This window comes from Peromyscus eremicus, chromosome 6, assembly GCF_949786415.1.
Source record: "Peromyscus eremicus chromosome 6, PerEre_H2_v1, whole genome shotgun sequence".
NCBI lineage: Eukaryota > Metazoa > Chordata > Mammalia > Rodentia > Cricetidae > Peromyscus > Peromyscus eremicus.
The window spans coordinates 10,697,456-10,720,703 of record NC_081421.1 but is presented as its reverse complement, the minus strand read 5'-3'; the positions used below and the strand labels follow the sequence as shown (position 1 = coordinate 10,720,703).

Below are 23,248 nucleotides of genomic sequence, written 5' to 3'. Positions count from 1 at the left end.
ATTAACTAAAATAATCGGGAAATTGTTTTGAAGTTTTAGGTAGGTGAACCACTAATCTTTTGTGTGGATGGTTATTGCTATTTTATTAAAATGTTAAAAAGAAACAACAACAACAACAAAAAACCATTAAGCTCACCGTGGGAATTACATTATCCAATAGATGGCATTGTACACTGTGAAAAACACCATCGAATATGAATGAGCAAATTTTATGAGAAAATCTTTTGCGTTTTCCCTCTCAAAAGACAGATTCAAAATAATTACTTTTAGTCTTCCCAAACAAAATTGTTGTATTAGGGAAATATAATAAGTAAGCTGTTTTTAATGTCCTTGGTTTGTTTACTATAAGTTAGTAATGGACGAAATATATAGAATTTGAGTATTAATCATTAATTATATTTATTATGTTGTTTAATTTCACCATAGGTCTTTATCAAAGATTTTTAGGATAACAGATTGGATACAGTAAAGATTAGTCTATTGTCCATTAACATGTGAAACATTATATAAATGGACAATATTATTAATACTTTAAGTTGTGAGAATGTATAACACCTAACAGCATAATGTGTCTTATAATTTTAGCTATGTATGTGTATATAAGTGTGTGTGATGGTGAATCTGTGTAGATCAGAGATCAAACATAGGTGTCATTCTTCAGATGCAGTCCACCTTATTTTTTATAGCCAGTGACTCTCACTGAATTAGAACTCATGAATTATGCTAGGCTAACTGGATAGCAAGCTCCCAGCTCTTTTCTGTCTTCACCCTCAGAACACTGGGGTTATAAGGACATACTGTTGTTTATGATATAGTCTTTGGGAAATGAACTTGGATCGTTGTGCTCCAATGTTGCATTGGAGTGTTGCGTGCCTCATTTTACCCATGAAACCATTTTCCCAGAAACAAAATAGTTTTCTAATTTCCATCTGAAAAATACCACGATCATCAGTCTGATGATGCAGAGTTCATACCAAGTACATATTGCACAAGATTTCATGTTACTGGTTCTTACAAGGCATGAGAACTAATTCTTTTATTTTTTTTCTTTCTATACTCAGGAAAACAAAATTTTAATACATAAATCAAAATTCTAAATTTGTTACTTATTAACTTTAAAATAAATAATGTGAATTATAATTCCAGAAATATATTTAGAAACCCATATTTTTAACCTATTTCTGATCAATTACTGAGTTATTTCCATGTATTACTTGGAGTTAACAGATTTTCCTTGGCATGTTAAGGCAAGACAGAGAAGAATTATTGTAATAACTTTAAAATCCTTCTTTTACTTTGAATTCCTTTCCATAAATATCAAGTTATATGCATGTGCTGGGAACTGTAACTCTGTACTACGGAAGAGTAGCAATCACTCTTGACCTGTCAGCCATGACTCTAGCCTCTCAGATGTTTTCACAAGAAAACTTTTTGACTCTTGATTATTCAGAGGAGCAATAAGTCAAAACCAAAATATATTCTACACACAGTGAATATCTGTAATTGATACCTGAGGTCAGAATAATAGCAGTGCATTTTCAGCATTGTGTACCTGCGGTACAGGAAAGAGTAGAGGACATTCTGCCTGAAAGCAGACTGATCTCATCTCTGCAATCAAAGAGCCAAAGTTTCAATCAACTCTTGAAAGTATATATAAAAAATGTGGAGAGGGTTTGGGGTTCAACTTCTCTGAGGAAACTGACTTCACACTGTATGACATTTTATTTTGGTGAATTAAAAGCAAACATCAATGAATAACACAAATAGAGAAATAAGAACGTAAATTCAGTAAACAACTGGTGATCATTACAGATGTAGATGTAACAGGAAATATAATCCTCACAAACATAATATAAATGTTAAATAAGGACTCCTTATAATTAGTATGAAGACAAAGAAAATATTATCAGTCCTTTAAAAAAAAAGAAATTTATGAGGCTGCTGTCGGCAACAACTAATACTAGATACTTTATATTTCCTTAGCAAGAAGGAGAGAAAATGGATAAGGGACAGTGTGTCCATAGTACCATTTCAGTGGAGGAGAAAGTGTTAACAAAAAAAAAAAAATCAAGTTTTGGGGGCAGAAATAAATGTTAACCTTTTGAGAAAGGTAAGAGATTATTGTCGTGTTTATTATGAATAAGCCAATCAATACAAGATAATCATTGCTAAATTTGCAGAAATAATTTCAAACAAATAATGAATTTAACTAAACAATAACATTGTCAAATATGAAAAGTAAATAAAGCAAAACATGTCTGAGATTATAAGTATGCAGCAATTACAGTAAGAATAGGTATAATTTTTATAGTTATAAATGAAGCATGTATTTTCTTACAAAATCACATTTAAAATTTAATGACTGAACTCAGTTTTTAATTATTTTATCTAATTGTTTATCATCCATCTATCTATCTATCATCTATCTATCTATCTATCTATCTATCTATCTATCTATCTATCTTTTTTATGTTTTTTCAAGACAGGATCTCACTACATAGACCAAGCTATCCTGTAGCTCCCAGAAATCTGCCTACCTTAGTCTCCAGAGTACTGAGATTAAAGGTATGCACCACTAGCCCTGGCTGAACTCAGTTAAACAGATGATTGCTGTGTTTAAATAATGCTTACCATGAATGTCAGCTGTTTTACAAGGAGACACACTTAAACATGGAAGGTGGAGGTTTTGGGGCTTCTCTGGTAAATAAAGATATAGCCACAAAATTTTCTTAAGTTGTTTTTAAAATATGCCCTTTAATTTAAGAATGAAAAGATAATAACTACACTTATTTTTCAGCTAAACTGTGTTTATAATACATAAGGATACATCTAGGGTAATGTTATTTTCATTTCTTCAGACATATAACATTTCTTAGTGTTGAGAACATTATAAACATACTAGCTAAAAATAAAATTGATGAGTTTGGAAACATTGGAAAAGGAATATTAGTCAACTAAGAACAAAAAGAAGTAGACATGGAACATTAGGAAAATTTTGTAGATTAAAGGGGATATTTCTAACAAAATAGACACATTTCATATAAGAAGAAACATGCAAACACATATTTATGTGAACATGTGCATGTGATAATCTGGACACACATCAGGAACTGCTTTTTATTACTAGAGCTCTGTGGTACAACTTGAAATAGTGAATGATGGGCCCTCCAGCAGATTTTTATTGTTCAGGACTGTGTTAGCTATCCTGGGTTTTATTTTGTTGTTGTTGTTGTTGTTTTTCTGTATGAAGTTGAAAATTGTCCTTTCAAAATCTGTAAAGAATTGTGTTAGAATTTTGGTGGGAACTGCACTGAATCCCTAGATTACATTTGGTAGTATGATCATTTTTTGCTATATAAATCCTACTATTCATGAGCATGGAAGATCTTTCTATCTTCTGATATCTTCTTCAATTTCTTTCTTCGAAGACCTAATGTCTTTATCATCCAAGTCTCTCACTTGCTTGGTTAGAGTTATGGCAACAAATTTCATATTATTTGAGGCTATTGTGAAAGTCTTTGTTTCCCTGATTTCTTTCTCAGTCTGTTTGTCTCTTATAGAACAGCCCTTTTATAGGAGGGCTACTGATCTTTTTGAGTTAATCTTGTATCCAGAAACTTTGCTGAAATTGTTTATCAGATTTCGGAGTTCCCTGGTGCTATTTTTGGATGACTTGTATATCTCTACCATACTATGATACTACCGTATCATCTGCAAATAATTTTACTTTAACTTCTTCCTTTCCAATTTGTAACCACTTGATCTCCTTCAGTAAGTCATATTTTCCCAGCTAAAACTTCGAGTCCTATATTAAATAGGTATGGAGATAGAGGACAACCTTGTCTTGTTACTAATCTTAATAGGATTGCTTTGAGTTTCTCCCCATTTAATATGTTAATGCTGTAAATTGCCTGTATTATGTTTAAGTATGTATCTTGTACCCCTAATTTCTCCAGAACTTTTTTTTGTTTGTTTGTTTGTTTTGTTTTTCGAGACAGGGTTTCTCTGTGTAGCTTTGCGCCTTTCCTGGAACTCACTTGGTAGCCCAGGCTGGCCTTGAACTCACAGAGATCTGCCTGGCTTTGCCTCCCGAGTGCTGGGATTAAAGGCGTGCGCCACCACCGCATATCTCTCCAGAACTTTTATCATGAAGGGATGTTGGATTTTGTCAAAGGCTTTTTCAGCATCTAATGAAATGATCATGTGTTTTTTTTTTCTTTCTTCCAGTTTGTTTATATGGTGGAATACATTTATAGATTTTCATATGTTGAATCATGCCTGCATCACTGGGATGAAGCCTGTTTGATCATGGTAGATGATCTTATTGATGTATTCTTTGATTTGATGTTTGAGTATTTTATTGAGGATTTTTACATGTATGTTAATAAAGAAAATTGGTCTGAAATTCTCTTTACTTATTGAGTCTTTATGTGGTTTGGGTGTCAGGGTAACTGTGGCCCCATAAAATGAATTGGGCAATGCTCCTTGGGTTTCTATTTTGTGGGACAATTTGAGGAGTATTGGTGTTAACTCTTATTTGAAATTCTGCTACAATTCTGTGTTAAGCTTTCTGGCCTTAGGCATTCTTCTCTTCCTTTGGGGTTATAGGTCTATTTAATTTATGTGATCTTGATCGAACTTTGGTAAGCAGTAGTTATTGAGAAAATTATCCATTTATTTTAGTTTTTCCAATTTAGTAGCATATATTAAAAGTATGTCCTTATAATGCTCTGGATTTCCTTGGTGTTTGTTATTATGTCTCCATTTTCATTTCTAATTATGGTAATTTGGATATTTTCTTTATGTTTTTTAGTTAGTTTGGATACAGTTTTGTCAATATTGTTAATTTCATCAAAGAATTAACTTTATGTGTCACTAATTCTTTGTAACGTTCTCTTTGTTTCTATTTTATTGATTTCAGACTTCAGTTTGATACTTTCTTGCTGTCTACCTCCCTTAAGTGTGATTACTGTGATTACTATTTGTTCTAGAGCTTTTAGGTGTGCTGTTAAACTGCTCCATTTTTTTCAAGGTAGCCTCTTAGTACTATGAAATTTTCTATTAACATCCCACTCATTGTGTTCCATAAATTGAAGGAATAGTGTGTATTCATTTTCCTTGTAGTCTAGAAAGTCCTTTATTTTTTCTTCATTTCCGTCTTGACCCATTTTCCTTCAGTAGAGAATTTTTCTGTTTCCATGAGTTTGTTAGCTTTCTGGTTTTACTGTTGTTGATATCCAGTTTTAAGTAGTGGTGGTATGATAGGATGCAGGGAGTCATTTCAATTTTTTTTAATAGGTGAGACTTCCTTTGTGTCTGATTATGTGGTCAATTTTGGAAAAAGATCTACAAAATACAGAGAATTGTTATTCTTTTGTGTTAAGGTAAAATGTTCTGTAAATATCTTTTAAGTCCTTTAGGTTTAAATCATTTGTTAAGTTCAGCATTTCTCTGTTTAGATTTATTCTCAATGACCTGTCCATTGATGAGAGTCAGGTATTGATGTCTTCTATTATCAGTGTATGTACGTGTCAATATGTGATTTAAGCTGTACTAATATTTCTTTTACAAACATGGATACCCTTGTGTTTGGCATATAGATGTTAAGAATTGAAATGTAATCTTGGTAGATTTTTCTTTTGATGAGCATGTATTTTTCTTCCCTATCTCTTTTGATTAATTTTGTTTTGATGTCTATTTTGTTACTTACTAAAATGGCTATGACCACTAGTTTCTTAAGTTCATTTGCTTGGAATGTTTTTTGAACCCTTTACCCTGAAGTAATGTCTATCCTTGATGTTGAAGTGTAGAAAGATGGGAATATGGATCCTGTTTTTGCATCCATTTCTTAGTCTGTGCCTTTAGATTGGGAAATTGAGACCATTAATATTGTTGGTTCCTGTTATTTTCTGTTGCTGTTGGTGGTGGTGGGTGGTGGTGGAGTGTGTGAATGTGTGTGTGTGTGTGTGTGTGTGTGTGTGTGTGTATTTATAAATAAATATTGTTTAAATTTGGCTTTATTATGGACTTTCTTACATTCTCCATCTATTGTGTATTTTTTTTTTTGCAGTGTATGCAGTCTGGGCTTGTTTATGTAATCTCTCATATTCAACAACACAGCTGTTCATTCCCTCCTGGCTTTTAGAGTCTCCACTGAGAAACCAGGTTTAATTCCAACAGGTCTGCCTTTATGTTACTTAGTCTTTTCACTTGCAGCTTTTAATATTATTTCTTAGTTCTGTACATTTAATATTTTGATTAAAAGAAGCCTTTCTTTTCTGGTCTAATCTGTTTAGTGTTTTGTATGCTTTTTGTTCTTTTATAGGCATCTCCTTCTCTAGCTTAGGAAAATTTTCTCTAATAGTTTATTGAAAATGTTTTCTTGGCCTTTGAGATTGTTTTTGTTGTTGTTTGTGGTTTGTTTTTGTTTTCCTCCTCTATTCCTATTATCCTTAGATTTGGCCTTTTCATAGTGACCTGGATTTCTTGATGTTTTATATCAGGAGTGTTTCATTGTTATATTTTGAAGGATTTGAAGGTACAATTTAGTTATCATACCAGCTGACCAAAATGTCATCTCTCTTCATTCCTGTTATGGCAGCTTCTCTCTCTCAATGACCCCCTGTGATGTCACAGAAAATTTCCTGAAATCAACCAACAGAAAAAGAGAAGAGTAAGGTCTAGATGAAAGATGGTTCTAACGATAGTCACATATTACCAGAAAGTGGACATCACCCTCTCCACAGCCTCCCTGAGACATCCACGAAGGACAGTGGTGAAAATAAATCCTCTCAGCAGATAGAATTCAAGTTCTGCCCGGGTTGTTCATTTTTCTTGCAAATTCAATTGGTTAGACTATAATTATATTCCTCCTGATCTTTGGCCAGTCACTTAACTGGATGGTCTGACTCAGATTCTCAAAAGGAGAATCAAGATAATTGGGAAGTAGCCTTGAACATATTGGCAAGGAGACTACTTCCTGAATATAACACCAGTAGCACAGACACTGAGAGCAACAATTAATAAATTGGACCTGAATCTGGAAAGCATCTGTAAGTCAAAGGACACTGTCAATAAGAAAAGACAGCAGCCTATTGAATAGAGAAAGATCTTAACCAACCCCACATCTGACAGAAGGCTGATCTCTAAAATATTTAAAGAACTCCATAAACCACAAAGCAAATACCAAATAATCCAATTTAAAAATGGGCTACAGATCTAAACAGAGAATTCTCAACAGAAGAATCTCAAATGGCCAATATACACTTAAAGAATTGTTCATCATGCTTAGTCATTAGGAAAATGCAAACCAAAATGACTGTGAAATACCATCTTACAGCTGTAAGAATGGCTAAGATCAAAAACACTGATGACAGATTATTTTGGAGAGGATGTAGAGTAAGGGGAACACTCCTCCACTGCTGGTTGGAGTGCAAACTTATACAGCCACTTTGGAAATCAATATGGCAGTTTCTCAGAAAAATGGCAATCAATCTACCTTAAGACCCAGCTATACAAATCTTGGGCATATAACCAAAGTCATATCAGTCATATTATAAGGACACATGCTCAACTATGTTCATATCAGCATTACTCATAATAGCCAGAACCTGGAAACAACCTAGCTGCTCCGCAACTGAAGAATGGATAAGGAAATGCAGTACATTTACACAATGGAGTATTACTCAGCTTAAAAAATAATGACCTTTTGAAATTTGCAGGCAAATGGATGGAGCTAGAACAAATCATTCTGAGTGAGATAACCCAGACCCAGAAAGACAAACATAGTATGTACTTACTCATAAGTGAATATTAGGAGTAACATACAGGATAACTAACCTACAATTCACAGCGCCAGAGAAGTTAGACTAACAAAGAAGGTCCAAAGAGGAATGAATGGATTTTCCTGGGAAGGGGAAATAGAAGATACCTCCTGAGAAAACTGGGAGAGGGGTGAGGGGGATAGAGGATGAGAAGTTGAGGGAGTGGGTTGGGCAGGCACAGGAGGGAAGTGGGTTAAGGACAGGATAGAGAAGGAGATTAATGTTAGAGCTGTCTCGACTGCACAATATCATGGTTAGGGAGAAACTTGGTGCCAGAGAAATTCCTAGGAATCCACCAGGACGACCCCAGCTGAGACTTCTAGCAATAGTAGAGAGGGAGCTTGAACTCACCATCTACTGTAATCAGATTAGTGACTATGCTAATTGTCATCAGAGAGCCTTTATCCAGTAACTGATGGAAGTAGATGCAGAGATCCATAGCCAAGCACCTGGCTGAGCTCTAGGAATCCTGAATAAAGGGAGAAAAGATTACATGAGCCAGAGAGGGTCAAAGTCATGACTGGGGAACCCACAGAGACAGCTGACTTGTGCTCATGGGAGCACATGGACTCTGGACCAATAATTAAGGAGACTGCATGGGGCCAGCCTAGGCCCTCTGCATGTGTGTGACAGTTGTGTAGCTTGGTCTGTCTGTAGGCTCCTAGCAGTGAGATCAGTGCCTATCAGTGGCACTTAACTGGCTTGGTTAACCTGTTTACCATGCTGAATACCTTGCCCAGCCTTTTTGCAGGGGGAGGAGCTCCATCCTACCTCAACTTTATGTGCCATGCTTTCTTCAATCCCATAGGAGACCTGCCCCTTTCTGAATGGAGCTGAGAAGGAGTGGATTTGTAGGGGGATAGATGGGAGTCAGGGGTGGGGGAACAGGAGGGGAAGTAGGAGGAGAAACTGTGGTTAGTATGTAAAATAAATAAAAAATGTTAATTAAATATTTTTTAAAAAGGAGTATCCTAGGAAAAATTGATGATAAGTCAATATTTGGGGAAAGATGTGAATAAATCTCTTTGGACAGGCAAAAGATGTGAAGATACTATGTATCCCACGAAAATGCTCATCTGATGCATCTGTCAAAGAAGAATGTTCTCATTTAAATGGATAAAAATGGCCCGTTCTATGGTTACAAACCTGTCTTTCCCTAGTTACATGACAATACTCATAAAAACAGTGACTGGATGCCACAGAGGAAGGCTAATCATTGATTTGGTAATACATATATCATCACTCACCAAGTATGTGCACTCTTACCAAAACAGAGATTGCCATTAAACATTCAATATGGCACCACTTATTTGGGTGATCCTAGAATTTCTTGGTGACAGTTTTTGTGCATAGGTCTAGTTTCCTCATGTAATATGCAGAGCTTAATCCCTAGAATAGATACATGAGACTTGAACTGGCTTTTTCTGCATATAATTTTCTATCAAAATTACCATCAATGGACTTAAAATATGTCTGATCTACCATTTTGATGTCATACAAAGCCTTTAATTTAAACAAGAATATCACTTTGTAGTAAAAGAAGTCATTCAAAGAACTCAGTTTATTCATTTGAATTCAATGGAGATTGATCAAACTCATTCATTTTGAAACACTTTTCAATGTCCTGAAGCAGCTGGCTTGATAGAAAAGTGAAATAGCTTCTTAAATTCTCAGCTGCAGTGTTATGTACATGAACATATTTTAAGGGCTATGATAACTTTCCTTGGAGGCATATCCAGAGTGTAATGCTGACTGTGATAGAATGCACAGGCTCAGGACCCTTGGTCTGAACATGGGAAGGTCACCACTCACTGATACTCAGCAAACTAAGTCTAAAACCTTTGGTTCATTCTGCTGGGATTTTAATACCCACAGATCTAGGGGTACTGATTTCTAAAGAAAGAAATTGAAGAAGATACCAGAAAATGGAAGGATCTCCCATGCTCACGGATAGGTAGGATTAACATAGTAAAAATGGCAATCTTACCAAAAGCAATCTACAGATTCAATGCAATCCTTATCAAAATCCCAACACAATTCTTCACAGACTTGGAAAGAAAAATTCTCAACTTCATAAGGATAGCTAAAAAATCCTGTATGATAAAGCAACCTCTGGAGGCATCACCATCCCTGTCCTCAAGCTCTACTATAGAGCTATAGTAACAAAAACAGCTTGGTACTGGTATAAAAACCAACATACAAGCCGGGCGGTGGTGGAGCATGTCTTCAATCCCAGCCCTCGGGAGGCAGAGCCAGGCAGATCTCTGTGAGTTTGAGGCCAGCCTGGGCTACCACATGAGTTCCAGGAAAGGCACAAAGCTACAGAGAAACCCTGTCTTGAAAAACCAAAACAACAACAACAACAACAAAACCCAACATACAGACCAATGGAATCGAATTGAAGACCCTGACATTAATTCATGCACATATGAACACCTGATTTTTGACAAAGAAGCCAAAACTATACAGTGGAAAAAAGAAAGTATCTTCAACAAATGATGCTGGCATAACTGTATATCAATATGTAAAAGATTACAAATAGATCCATATCTATCACCATGCACAAAACTCAAGTCCAAGTGGATAAAAGACCTCAACATAAATCCATTTACACTAAACTTAATAGAAGAGGAAGTAGGAAGTACTCTTGAACACATTGGCACAGGAGATCACTTCCTAAATATAACACCAACAGCACAGACCCTGAGCACAACAATTAATAAATGGGACCTCTTGAAACTGAGAAGCTTTTGCAGGGCAAAAGACATGGTCAATAAGACAAAAAGACAGCCTACAGAATGGGAAAAGATCTTCACCAACCCCACATCTGACAGAGGATTGATCTCCAAAGTATATAAAGAACTCAGAAACTAGATATCAAAATACTGAACAATCGAATTAAAAAATGGGCTTATGAGCTAAACAGAGAATTCACAAAACAAGAATCACAAATGGCTGAAAGACATTTAAAGAAATGCTTAACATCCTTGATTATCAGAGAAATGCAAATCAAAACAACTCTGAGATACCACCTTACACCTGTCAGAATGGCTATGATCAAAAACACTAATGACAGTCAATGTTGGAGAGGATGTGGAGCAAAGAAAACACTCCTCCACTGTTGGTGGGAATGCAAGCTTGTACAACCACTGTGGAAATCAGTATGATTGTTTCTCAGAAAATTAGGAATCGAACTACCTCAAGACCCAGCCATACCACTCTTGGGCATATACCCAAGGAATGCTGATTCATACCACAAAGATACATGCTCAGCTATGTTCATAGCAGCACTATTTGTAATAGCCAGAACCTGGAAATAACCTAGATGCCCGTCAACTGAAGAATGGATTAAGAAAATGTGGTACATATACACAATGGAGTACTACTCAGCAGAGAAAAATAATGAAAGCATGAAATTCGCAGACAAATGGATGGAACTAGAAAAAATCATCCTGAGTGAGGTAACCCAAACCCAGAAGGACAAACATGGTATGTACTCACTCATAAGTGGATTCTAGATATAAAATAAAGAACAATCAGACTACAACCCACAGAACCATGGAGACTAGATAGACAGATAGAGATATAGATTAGATATAGATATAGATATAGATATAGATATAGATATAGATATAGATATAGCATGGTGGACCCTAGGATGACTGGCTTATACTAAGTTTTGGTTTTACTCAATTACTGAGCAAGCTTCAGAGAAATATACTACTTCAACAGGAAACACAGTGATTTCATCAAGAATGGAGTTAAGAATGATAATTAGTTACCTTGACATCCACAGATGTGGGGAAATCATGGACGAAATTTATGGTACTATCTGGGGTGAATAGTGTTGGGGTGGCTCATGAGATGAAGATTAGTGCTTCATATACATGCAGAATATGGTATGCTGGGAACATACACAAAACCTGTATTTTAGTGTTGTGTACTTGTGACCTAAGCCATTGGAAAAACAGTAATAACAAAATCACTGCAAGGAAACAAAAAGGAAAAATATTCTACACCTGGCACTTTTATCCACCCAACCAAGTAAAGGACCATGTAGCTAAACATTTGCTGAAGGATTAGAAAATTCAGAATTGAAAGGTGCAGACACCAAGTAAGTCATGTGATCAGTTATAAAGTGAGAGTTATAGCCATGCTTATTTCTGTATTGTTTTTACCATAAATATTGGTGTGTGAAAATAAATATAAATATATTTATATAAATATAATCTTGAAATGAGCAAATCAACCATTGGCAAGTGACATTAACATAATGCAAATAAATAAATCCTGTGTCAGAAATAGAGTCCTCTATTTTATACTGGATTTTATTCACTTTTATTAGAAATTTGACCATTTTGTTTATTCTAATAAATAATGTCTGATTTTCCTTTCATAGATGTAAACATTTTCCCTTAGTGGTGAGATTGTATGATTACATTTTAGTAGGTTTTTATGTATTAGTGCATTTATAGTTTTACTACCTCAAGATTCATGTAAACTTTTCATACAGTGGATAAGTCATCAATGTGTAGATGTCAAATAAAGATACTTGTCTTGGTTATTTTTTTATTGTTGCAAAGAGTTACCATGACCAAGGCAATGTTTTGAAGAAAAAAGTTTATTGGAGGATTATGGTTTCAGTGGGTGAGTCCATGGTCATCATGGTGGGGGACCTTGCAAAAAGCAAACATACATGGTGCCCAAGTGGTAGCTGAGAGGTTACAGCTGATGCACAAGTATGATGCACAGAAGTAGAGACTGGGCCTAGCATGGACTTTCAAAACCTCAGGGCTACACCTAGTAACATACTTCCTTTAACAAGGTCATGCCTTTTAATCCTTCATAATCAGCTCCACCAACTGGGGTACAAGTTTTCAAATTTAAGAGCCTATAAGGGCCACTGCCATTCAAACCACCACATTATTAAAGGATAATTTTGAGGACACTTCTTTAGTGAAGAAATAAAATCTAAGAAATAATGAAGAATATGATGGGTGGCTTATGAATCAAATTGCCATTTTTATTATTGCTAATTTCTTTTATATTTAATTTATTTATCTTTCACATATCACATCTCAACCACAGATTCCCCTTCCATTCCACTCCCTACCCCAAACCCATCCACTCCTTCTTTATTTCCTCCAGGAAAAAGCAGGCTTCCCAAGGATACCAACCAATCATGGCATATTAATGTTGCAATATCACTAGGTTCCTCTCCTCATATTAAGGCTGGATAAGACAACTCAGTAGGAGGAAAAGAGTCCCAAAATCAGACAAAAGAGTCAGAGACTGGGGGTGGGTAGGGATGGAAACAGGAGGGATCAGATCAGGGTAGGTAGAGGGAGAGAGTACTAGGAGAGACAGTTAGAATTGGGAACATCTTCAGGATGAACTAGAAACCTAGTACAATGGAAATTCTGAGGAATCTTCCAGGATGATCCTGGCTAAAACTCTTTGTCATAAGGATATGGAGTCTGAACTGGCCATCTACTGTAACCAGGCAAATTTTTTTTTCTTTTTTAACAGACCGGTTATTGCATATCTCAAAGCTGAGATTCTGAGTTCTAGATAATGTGTGTACATCAAACATAGTACTATTTTTATGTGTTGTTCACATATTTCCTATGTGCATACTTAAAAATTTATTTAATATAAATCATATCTAATCCATATATTTTATCATGTCTAATATTATAATTAGGCATTTAGATATTTTACAGATAAGTGATGGTATAAATAAACTATCACCTATAAACACTTTGATTATGCTGACTTTATTTATTTAGATAAGATGGAACAGATCTCTAAGAAGTAAATTTCAGTATATTTATAGTTTCAATTTTCACAGCCATTTCCACATTGCCTTCTGTGTAGAATATAGCAATTATAATAATTCACATTTTCATCAGTGCTGCGTGAGATGCACTAACTTCATTCCTAAGAGATAGATTGTTGTTGCTCATTTTATAGCTCTCACTCTGATTTACAGGATGTGGCTTTGGTTTATAATGTTGCTTTACCAACAGGGAATGACAAATAAAAGTGAAGGCCATGTTTATTCAGAAATAATAAACTATCAAATTTTTCAAATGAATTTTGAGAATATATTTAAACTCATTGTAGTAACATTTAAAAGATCAATATGTATCTTTCTGTATGTGAAATATAAACTTTTAACACAATAACTTGTATAGCACAGTTAAAACAATACAGTGACTAAAATTAATAAGATAAAGATAAATTGGAAATGAAATGATTGGAAGAAAGATAGATGGTAGATAGAAGATAATATGTAGATACGTATGTATATATATATATATACATACATAAATGGATACGTATATACATATATCTATCATATACATACATACATATATGTACATAAATTGAATCATAGATAAATATGTATGTAGGTTGATAGATACATACATAGATAGATAACACATCAATAATTACATGGAATTGCTAAATATAATTCATTGAAAAATGAGCTATAATCACTAAAAACAATGTTGTTAGATATTATGATAAATTTGTGTTCAGCAGAATAGCACATGCACACACATAGGAAATGGGGAATGGTTTTAGTTTAAGTAAAAATAAGGGAATCACAAATACACATATTGCAAAGTTAGAAATATAGTTAGCCAATTATTTTAACATGTATTTACGTGGTACATATATATAAAAAATAGGTAGAGGCAAGGACATATAGTTAGGTAGATAGAGGGATAGAGTTTTTAATTAAATATACTTAAAGTCTGGTACCTTTTGGGCACATATTCATTCTGAACTTCCTATTTGGAGGATTAAATATCTTTCTTAGAAAACTTGTTTTGAAATCTTATTTTTTAAATTAGGGTTACTGAACATCTGTGAGGTTCTAGTTGGTTTATTATTACACGTTTAAAGTTAGTTTTTATAATATATGTATATTTCTACTGTTGCGTGTGGCATTATGTTTTTGCAGCTCATTTAAAAACTTTAATGTATAATTAAGAAATACAGAAAATAGTAGTCAAACTTATGTTAGGTTGTTTTCAAGGTCATACACAAATATATTTAGATAATTCATCTTCAAACATTTCGAAGATCTACAGAATATGGCATTTATTATGTTTAATAACCTAAAACTTTTCATGGCAGTGAGACATGTCTGCTCCTGGCAGTACCAATCTACTTCAGAGGTGATGGGCATTGAAGAAGCACCAAGTTTGCTTTCTTTATGGCAGAAGCTAGCCAAATGGGCAAAGAAAATGCCCTTGCCACAACTACTGACAATTACTGTCCAAACTGGACCAGGAGGGCAAAAGAAAAGTGACTGCTGAAATTTGCCAAGGGAAGGTAGGACAGTCCTTCAAAATTTGCTGTTCACAGGAAAGTCTGTCAGATATTCTAGGCCTGTAGGCCAGAGCTGGATGATTAAAAGTTAGAGGGGAATTTTGGGTGACTGTCCAGGCGTCTTGATGCCCCTGTCATTAGGTAACATTACATCTTTCTGGAGTCTTTGATGAAACTGAAGACTAGAGAGTTATAGTTATAGTTTTCCTCAATTATGATAAAAGGTAAATTAGGTACAAAACTTTAGACTCACCAAGATAAGATAGATAAGAAAATACTTTCTTTAATTTTGTCAAATAGAAATAGATTAGATATTATAACTATAATTCTTACTTAATACCTGTTTTTATTGTATACAATTTTACTATGTTAAAGATAAAATATTCCTCTTTTATTTAGACAAAAAAAGGTGAAAGGCTGTCAAACAATCTATTTTTTACATTATTGTAGCTGGAGTGTTTTCTCACCGGGTTCTGCCTAGCCCCGGCATTCCCTTAGCCCACTTATAAATAAACATACAAACGTTTATATTATTTAAACTGCTTGGCCATTAGCTCAGGCCTATCATTGTCTAGCTCTTACTCTTATATTCAGCCCATTTTTATTAATCTATACTTTGCCATGTGGCTCGTGGCTTACTGGTACCTTACATCTTCTTTGTCCTGGCTGCAGGCAGTCTCCCCCTTCCCTTCCTGTTCCCTCAATTCTCCTCTCTGTTAGTCCCACCTATACTTCCTGTCTGGCTACTGGCCAATCGGTGTTTTATTTATTAACACATTTGCCATACAGAACATCCTATAGCACTTCCCCTTTTATTTCTTTTTTTTTTTAAAGGAAAGTTTTAACTTTTTCATAGTAAAATTACAGATAACAAAACAATTATCAAGCAAGAATTACAGTTATAATATCTAGTCTATTTATAATAACTAGTCTATTTGGAAAAATTAAAGAAGATATCGTATCTATCTTATATTTGTGAGTATAAAGTTTTATATCTAACTTATCTTTTATCATAACTAAAGAAATTTTTATTTAGTTATAACTACATCAAAGACCTCAGAAGGATATAATACTACCTGAGAAATGGGAGAAGGATGAAAGCAACTTTTGGGAGTCTTGTAGGGTAGACAGAGACAGCTGGCAGCCTGGACAGTCATCCAAAGTTCTCTTGTAAAGTTGAGGCATCTGTTTTTAGCCCACAGGGTTAGAGTCTCTCAGTCATTTTTTTTTTTTTGTATGTGTGTGTGTGTGTGTTCTGTAGAATGTCTGGCAGTTTCCTCTGTGAAGCAAGATCCTAAAGGACCATTTTTCAAGCAAGGTTTAGTGGTCACCTTTCCATGGGTCTTGTATGTTTATTTGCTCAAGCAGTCTAGGCAAGAACAGTTTCTTGCCCAAATGGCTACTTTTGTCAAGGTGAAGATAAACTCCATATGGAGTGTCTTTGATGCTCATCCTCTTCTCTGAAGTAAATCAGTGCTGCCAGGAGCAGACATGTCTCATTGTCCAGAAAGTCTAAATTTTTAAAGTATTTTAAATGCCATATTTTGTAGGTCTTTGAAGTATTTGAAGATTACCTATCTATCTGAAATATATCTATGTATACCTAGAAGACTTAACTAACATGGCTATGAGTATGATTATCATAGATGACTAATTATTAATCTATTTTTTAATTATCCATTACAATTTTAAATGAGCTGTACAAACATAACACCTTAAAAAATAGTAGAAGTATACACAGAGTATAACAAAATTAACTTTAAGTTTGTATCAATAAACTAAAACCTATACCAATATAAAACATTTTAAACAAGTTGTTGCTCTTTAAAAGTAGGTTCATTAATCTACTCTTTTATCCTATCATCTCTATATCCTATATATCTATATCATATCCCATTTTCTTTTTTAGAAAGGGATAGCATTTATAATCAACCTGTTTTAAATAAAAATATTGTATTTTTTTCTGTCCCACACCAGAGGGCTCTTTTGATTTGGGACATAAGAATCTCTTAAACATTTTTTTAAGCAATATGCCTGGGTTTAGAGAAGAAATGAGCCAATTTCATCTCCAAAGCCAGCTTGATATATTTTGGAATTTGGGTGTAGCTTTTTTACTACTTTTTGCTGGAGGGGAGCTGCTGTATCTTATGGGGACACAAAGAAAATATTAGGATTATGGAGTAGTTCGTGAGGGTGCATTGTCTGAGCCAATTGCCTTGAAACAGTTTTGGATGTTGGATAATCTGGGCCTTGGTGTCATCGGAGACGTTTTAGGCGGTCTTAGCTAATCAAACCTGATGTATCTTAATTTGGAACAAATCTATAGCCTCTGGCTTTCTGTGGAAACAAAAGCAAAGCCTCTTTTCCAAAGCAACATATCCTTATATCTAAATTTTGAAGTCAAGGTACCTTTAAAATTTACATTTTGGCATAACTCAACAGCTTTTACAATCAAATGTGTTTTTTTTTCAGTTACAAATATCAAAGAGAACATAATCCAGATTCTCTGTGTGATAGCCATCTTTACGTGGCTTATTTTTTTATATTACCTTTACTGTCTCTTTAAATACTTTATTTTTAAAAACTATCTATTTGCACATTATGAATATTTATTACTCATTGGCTAATAAAAATCTGATTGGTCAACATCTAGGAAGTAAGAGATTGAGTGCAAGAGACAGACTAAGAGAAATCTGGGAAGAGGAAGGGCAGACTCAGGGAGTTGCCAGGAGCTGCAGAGGGAACAGGACATTCTGGAGTTCAGGTAAATCCTTGAGCCATGTGGCAGATTGTAGATTAATAGAAATGGGTTAATTTGAGTTGTTTAAGAACAAGTTAGTAATAAGCTTGAGCTATCAGCTGAGTATTCATAAGTAATATAATCCTCAGTGTAGTAATTTGGAAGCAGCTGCTGTATTGGGAAATCTCAGCCTACAATGAGACCTTTAAGTTATAAAGGAGACTAACTTTTTTTTCTGGAAGACAAAATGAATTTGCCTTTACATGCTTGTCTAGAATGAATGCAAGCTTAGCCCAGTCATGCTAAAAGACAGTGTGATAACTGGAGTGGTGGATCTACAGGCTAAGGGACACCAAGGAACAAGCCCCAGAGCCTAGGCAGTCAAGGAAAACCTGAGTCACCAATAAAGTGTGGTGTATTGTGTGATATTCTTTCTGAATTCTGCAGAATTGCGGTAAAATAAACTCCTTGTTTGACTTCCTCCATCTGCTAATTGGTCATGCAGCTTTAGGAAGTAAATACAGTAGTGGAAGTTTTAGTTTTGGATGCAAACTGGGAACCTGTCTATTGGATGCACTCATCTTTAGTCATGTTATATGAGAGAAGGTTTATGGTAGAGCAATCAACCATGTTGACACAGACATCCTCATGTCTCAGTCAGAAGGAGTATGTTGAAGCTGCAGCTTGAGATCTTGTCAAGTATTCCCTTATCACATCTTTCTCTGAATACATTTTTAATTAGTTATTAAACTAGATGAATGTAAGAATCATATGTAGGCCGGGCAGTGGTGGCACACACCTTTAATCCCAGCACTCGGGAGGCAGAGGCAGGCGGATCTCTGTGAGTTTGAGGCCAGACTGGTCTACTGGGCAAGATCCAGGAAAGGCACAAAGCTACACAGAGAAACCCTGTTTCAGAAAAATCAAAAAAAAAAAAAAAAAAAAGAATCAGATGTAAAGCTTTTATCAGATATTTATGGTGAGGTTAGAAAATACACTCACACTGAACATACACACACACACACACACACACACACACACACACACACACATACACACACACACCACAAATATGCACTACATGCACTTCCCAGTACTCATTTGCAGGCACAATGAGTTACATTTCACAGTGGTATCTCCTAAAAAAAATGGGCAATATGTCAGAATTAGAAATAGATAGTATACCATGAGCATTCCTTTACTTGGATTAAAATCAATTTCTCATTAGAATAATCAGGGCTTGATTTTACAATGTATTTTTCATGTTGTACTAACTCCCTACTTCTCTCAACTTCTTATTGTCCTCTTTCAGCGTGTTTTATTTTCTGTGATACATTAAAGGGTTTTATGTGTACACACAAACAATAAAAATTTACAGAACAGATAGAACATGAAAATATACTACTAAAAGAATCTTTGTAACACATAATGTAGATTCTCATGGAAAAAATTTAAGTTTTGATTGCATAGAAAATTCATTCATTGGTGTGACTGTCTTAGGATTTTGAGCTAATAGACTTATAGGGTTCTCTCCAGTCATCACATCATGTTTGTATATTGCTTGTTGAAAAGAATTTTCTTAAGCCATACAATATGTGCCATAATTCTTGTCTTTTCTCATGTAATCCTGATGCATCTCAGAGCAGTCTCTTGGCTATTACAGTTTCAGCTTACAAGTCATAGGACCTATACTGGGGAGGCATTACCTCAATCGCTTAAGATTTTCATCTGTATGGAATTATAACATGAGCTTCTTACTGTCACTAGTGAAACATGTACAACCAGCTGTTTAATGAAGGTGATGGCTGACACACACAAGCATGGATTTAAATCATAGCTCCATCCAGGAAATGTTTCAGTTTTCAAAACGAGAAGTGATCTTCATAGAAACCATGACTAAATTTATTTTTAATGAATAAAAATAGTTTTTACATGGGTGTCAGGGGAAAATAATAGTCAAATCACATTTTTATATATAATGAGAATTTCTTGTTTCTTAGAAAGGAACAATGATAACATTTACCACCTTGCTCTTTAATAAGGAGAGTCTGCAGACAGCTAGCCAGGAGGCTCAGATCCCATGCTGGAGCTCACATTACTTTGTGTTACAGAAGTAGATAATCAAGAAAGCCTCAGGCAATCATAGAGCAGATAGAAGTTTGTCTTCATTACATCAAGTTCCCTATTCTTTTTAATTTTTCTCTATAGGTAATTGAGTTTGTTTTATTTATGTACATCTCATACAGTTTAACTACTTCATTTAGCTACTTAGATTTTATATTGGTATATGTCTCTAATTTGGATACCAAACCATTTGATACCTTGCAAATTATCATAAGTCATGGACAGTCATGATTTTTAAGACTAATTGAGCCTAAAATTATTAACAAGCAATTCTTGGTCCTGGTGCTTTCCCAGAATCATGCATTGGGAATTTTTCCTTTTCTTTTTATCATAGATCAAATAGGAATATAGGATCATCCGGTGTTGTCTCTCATGCCTCCTTCCTCAGTTACTCTTGTCTGATCATCTTTGACTCTGCTCTAAGCTGAAGTTACTCAGGATCCATTTCCATTCTGCCTGTCAGGCTCTCCGGTGATTGACTCCTTGCCTGCTCTTTCACATAAATTGTATTTTCATTACTTTCTAGTGGTAAGCAGCTGCCATCCCTCTGAAATCTGTGTTTTCTGCTTTATACAAACTCAGAAGTTGTGCTCAGACACAGTAAACAGAGGACAAGAGGGACAGGACCTGGGCAGGGAAAGGATAGCAAAGGATATTTGACTTGAAGTGGGCTGATGGGCTTTAAAGGACCCTGGACAGTGCAATTATGCCAGGGATTTGAGGATATTTTGAGCAAAGTTGTTTCAAAGCTGGAATTCAACTTACAAACCAGGAAGTAGAAAGCAACACATTAAAAATAATAATGGTTAAAGGTGGTAAGAGAAGAACCATGTGGCCAAAACTTTGTAGGTCTGAAATCATGTTAGATACCACATTAGCAGAAACAAAATCAAAGTAACCTGTCAGCCAGAAGAATCCAGGAATAGTTTCAAGACACCTTCATAAGAACTATATGACTAGGACTAGTTTGGGGAAAAAATGACATATATCTCAGTTTTGAATCTTACAGACGATGGAGACTAACAATCTGCATGTCTCTGGACATATGCTAATTGAAATCAGTATTTCTGCATGGAATCAAAATACAAGAGCTATCAGTGTAAATATAAGAACATAAAAATTACACTATGCATAAAACTCACAGTGTCAGATGAAGCATATAATGGTTTTAAATGTTGTGATAGATTTTCCCATTATCTATAGGATATACAAATTGTAAATATATGTGTTTTCCTTTCTTTAAAAAGTTTGTTTTCTCACAAAATATATCCTGATCATGTTTTATCTTCCCTCTACTCCTTCTAGTTCCTCCCTATCTCCCTTCCCATTCAGATTCACTCCTTTTCTGTCTCTTATTAAAAACAAACTGGCCTAAAAGAGATAGTAATAAAATAAAATATAGTAAATTAAAATGTAATGAAAACACCAAACTAACATATTGGAATTGGACCAAACAAACAAACAGAAAGAAAGGAGTCAAGGAGACAGCACAAGAAACAGACCCACTCCCTTACACACTCAGGAATTCCACAAAACAGTAAACTGAAACAGTAAAAAAAAAAAATGCTTGTTATGTTATATGAAGTTCATTGACTACATATTAATTTTGTTGTAGTGTTTAAGTAGTATAGTAAATATATACATATATATTATATATATACAAAATAAACAAAAATAAAGGAATATGGTTAGCCATTATGGATGTTTACTTTCAAAATTTGCCACCTTTAAATTTGGAGTATATTTATTATATTTAAAAATTAGCTTATGAGGGAGTTTGGGGAAATAGGAGGCATCAGATGGGGGAAAGAGGGGTGGAAATTATATAAGTACAGAACTCATACATGAAATTCTTAAAAATTAAATTTAAAGGAATTAGACCCCACACAATTTACTTCAGGTTACCAGCAGTCAATCTGTTTTTTATACTGAACAGTGTTTTAGTTTATGCCATAAAAGAAACCAGAAGAAACCATTGTTCCTCTACTCATAATAATGACTGATTGTGCTTCAAATGAATTTAAGTTTGTGAGTGGGAAGGCACAATATTAAAATGTTACATTAAAGGTAGGATCCAAAAGTTTTAACTGTCACCAAGCTAATTCTTAATTTCCAGAGCATATTTAAAGGTGAGCACTTTTATACTCAGTGAATATTTGTCAGAGGGGAGAAGAGGTGTAAGTGTTTCACTTAGAGCCAAAGAGAACCTTATTTTTAGCTATCTGAAATGTTCCCAGCTCCTGTTCACAAAGAACCCATATAATCAACTTCAGAACTTAATAATATTGTTCAAGTGAATAGGAATATAAGAAGCAAAATGAAAGGCAGCAGCAGAATATAATAGGGTCCTTTGCCAATGTGGTTGGACATGAGATTATTACTTCTCAGGATGGCATAATCCAACTATTGAAATTTAAAAATTAATTTTAGAAATTTTAATTAAAACAAATTAATAGGTTCTTCTATATGGAAGAGTAAAAGCATGTTTTACATGATGTTTGCAGTACATTGTCATCAGACTAGGTAGCACTTCCAGCTGGCTTTCATAGATGTTCTAATTTTCCTCTTTTAGTATTAAGATGAATTTCCCAGGTCTTAGCTGAATTCAAGATAAGATAAAAGCTATTAATACAACCTGAGAATAATATAAAAGGCTTTGCTGTTATTATATTTACAGTGTTATATGACAGTATATCCAGTTCTTATTTGTAAAGATTTAATTTATTTGTATTTATATGTACAGTGTGTGTGTGTGTGTGTGTGTGTGTGTGTGTGTGTGTGTGTGTGCAAAAGTGGGTGTAGGTTCCAGTGGAGTCCTGAAGAGGGTGTCTCATTTCCTGAAACTGTAATCCCAGGTGACTGTAAGTGGCTCAGTGTAGCTGGGAACTGAATGCAGCTTCCATGGCAGGGCGGGAAGCCACAGAAACTGCAGGGTCATTTATTGTAATTCTCAGTTGAAACATTATTTAATGAGCCAATGTAGGAAAATATATGTTCAGAAACATTTCTATAGCATAATTAAACTGTTTATTATGATTTAGTTGTAATGACTTTGTATACATTTATTTAAAGTATTTTCATATGTTAATTGCTAAAATTTAATGCTGCTCATACTCTACATATAGATATGTACATGTATAAGTTGACACAAACATTTTAATAGATGTAAAATTTATATCCATTGCAAGTTTTAAGGAATTCATGTTGTGGAATATTA

The 23,248-nt window shown here is 34.6% G+C and overlaps 1 pseudogene; it reads right to left on the bottom strand.

Moving 5' to 3' along the window:
* The window catches only part of LOC131912817 (heterogeneous nuclear ribonucleoprotein F-like), a 179,531-nt pseudogene that overhangs the window by 111,077 nt on the left and 45,206 nt on the right, over window positions 1-23,248 (bottom strand).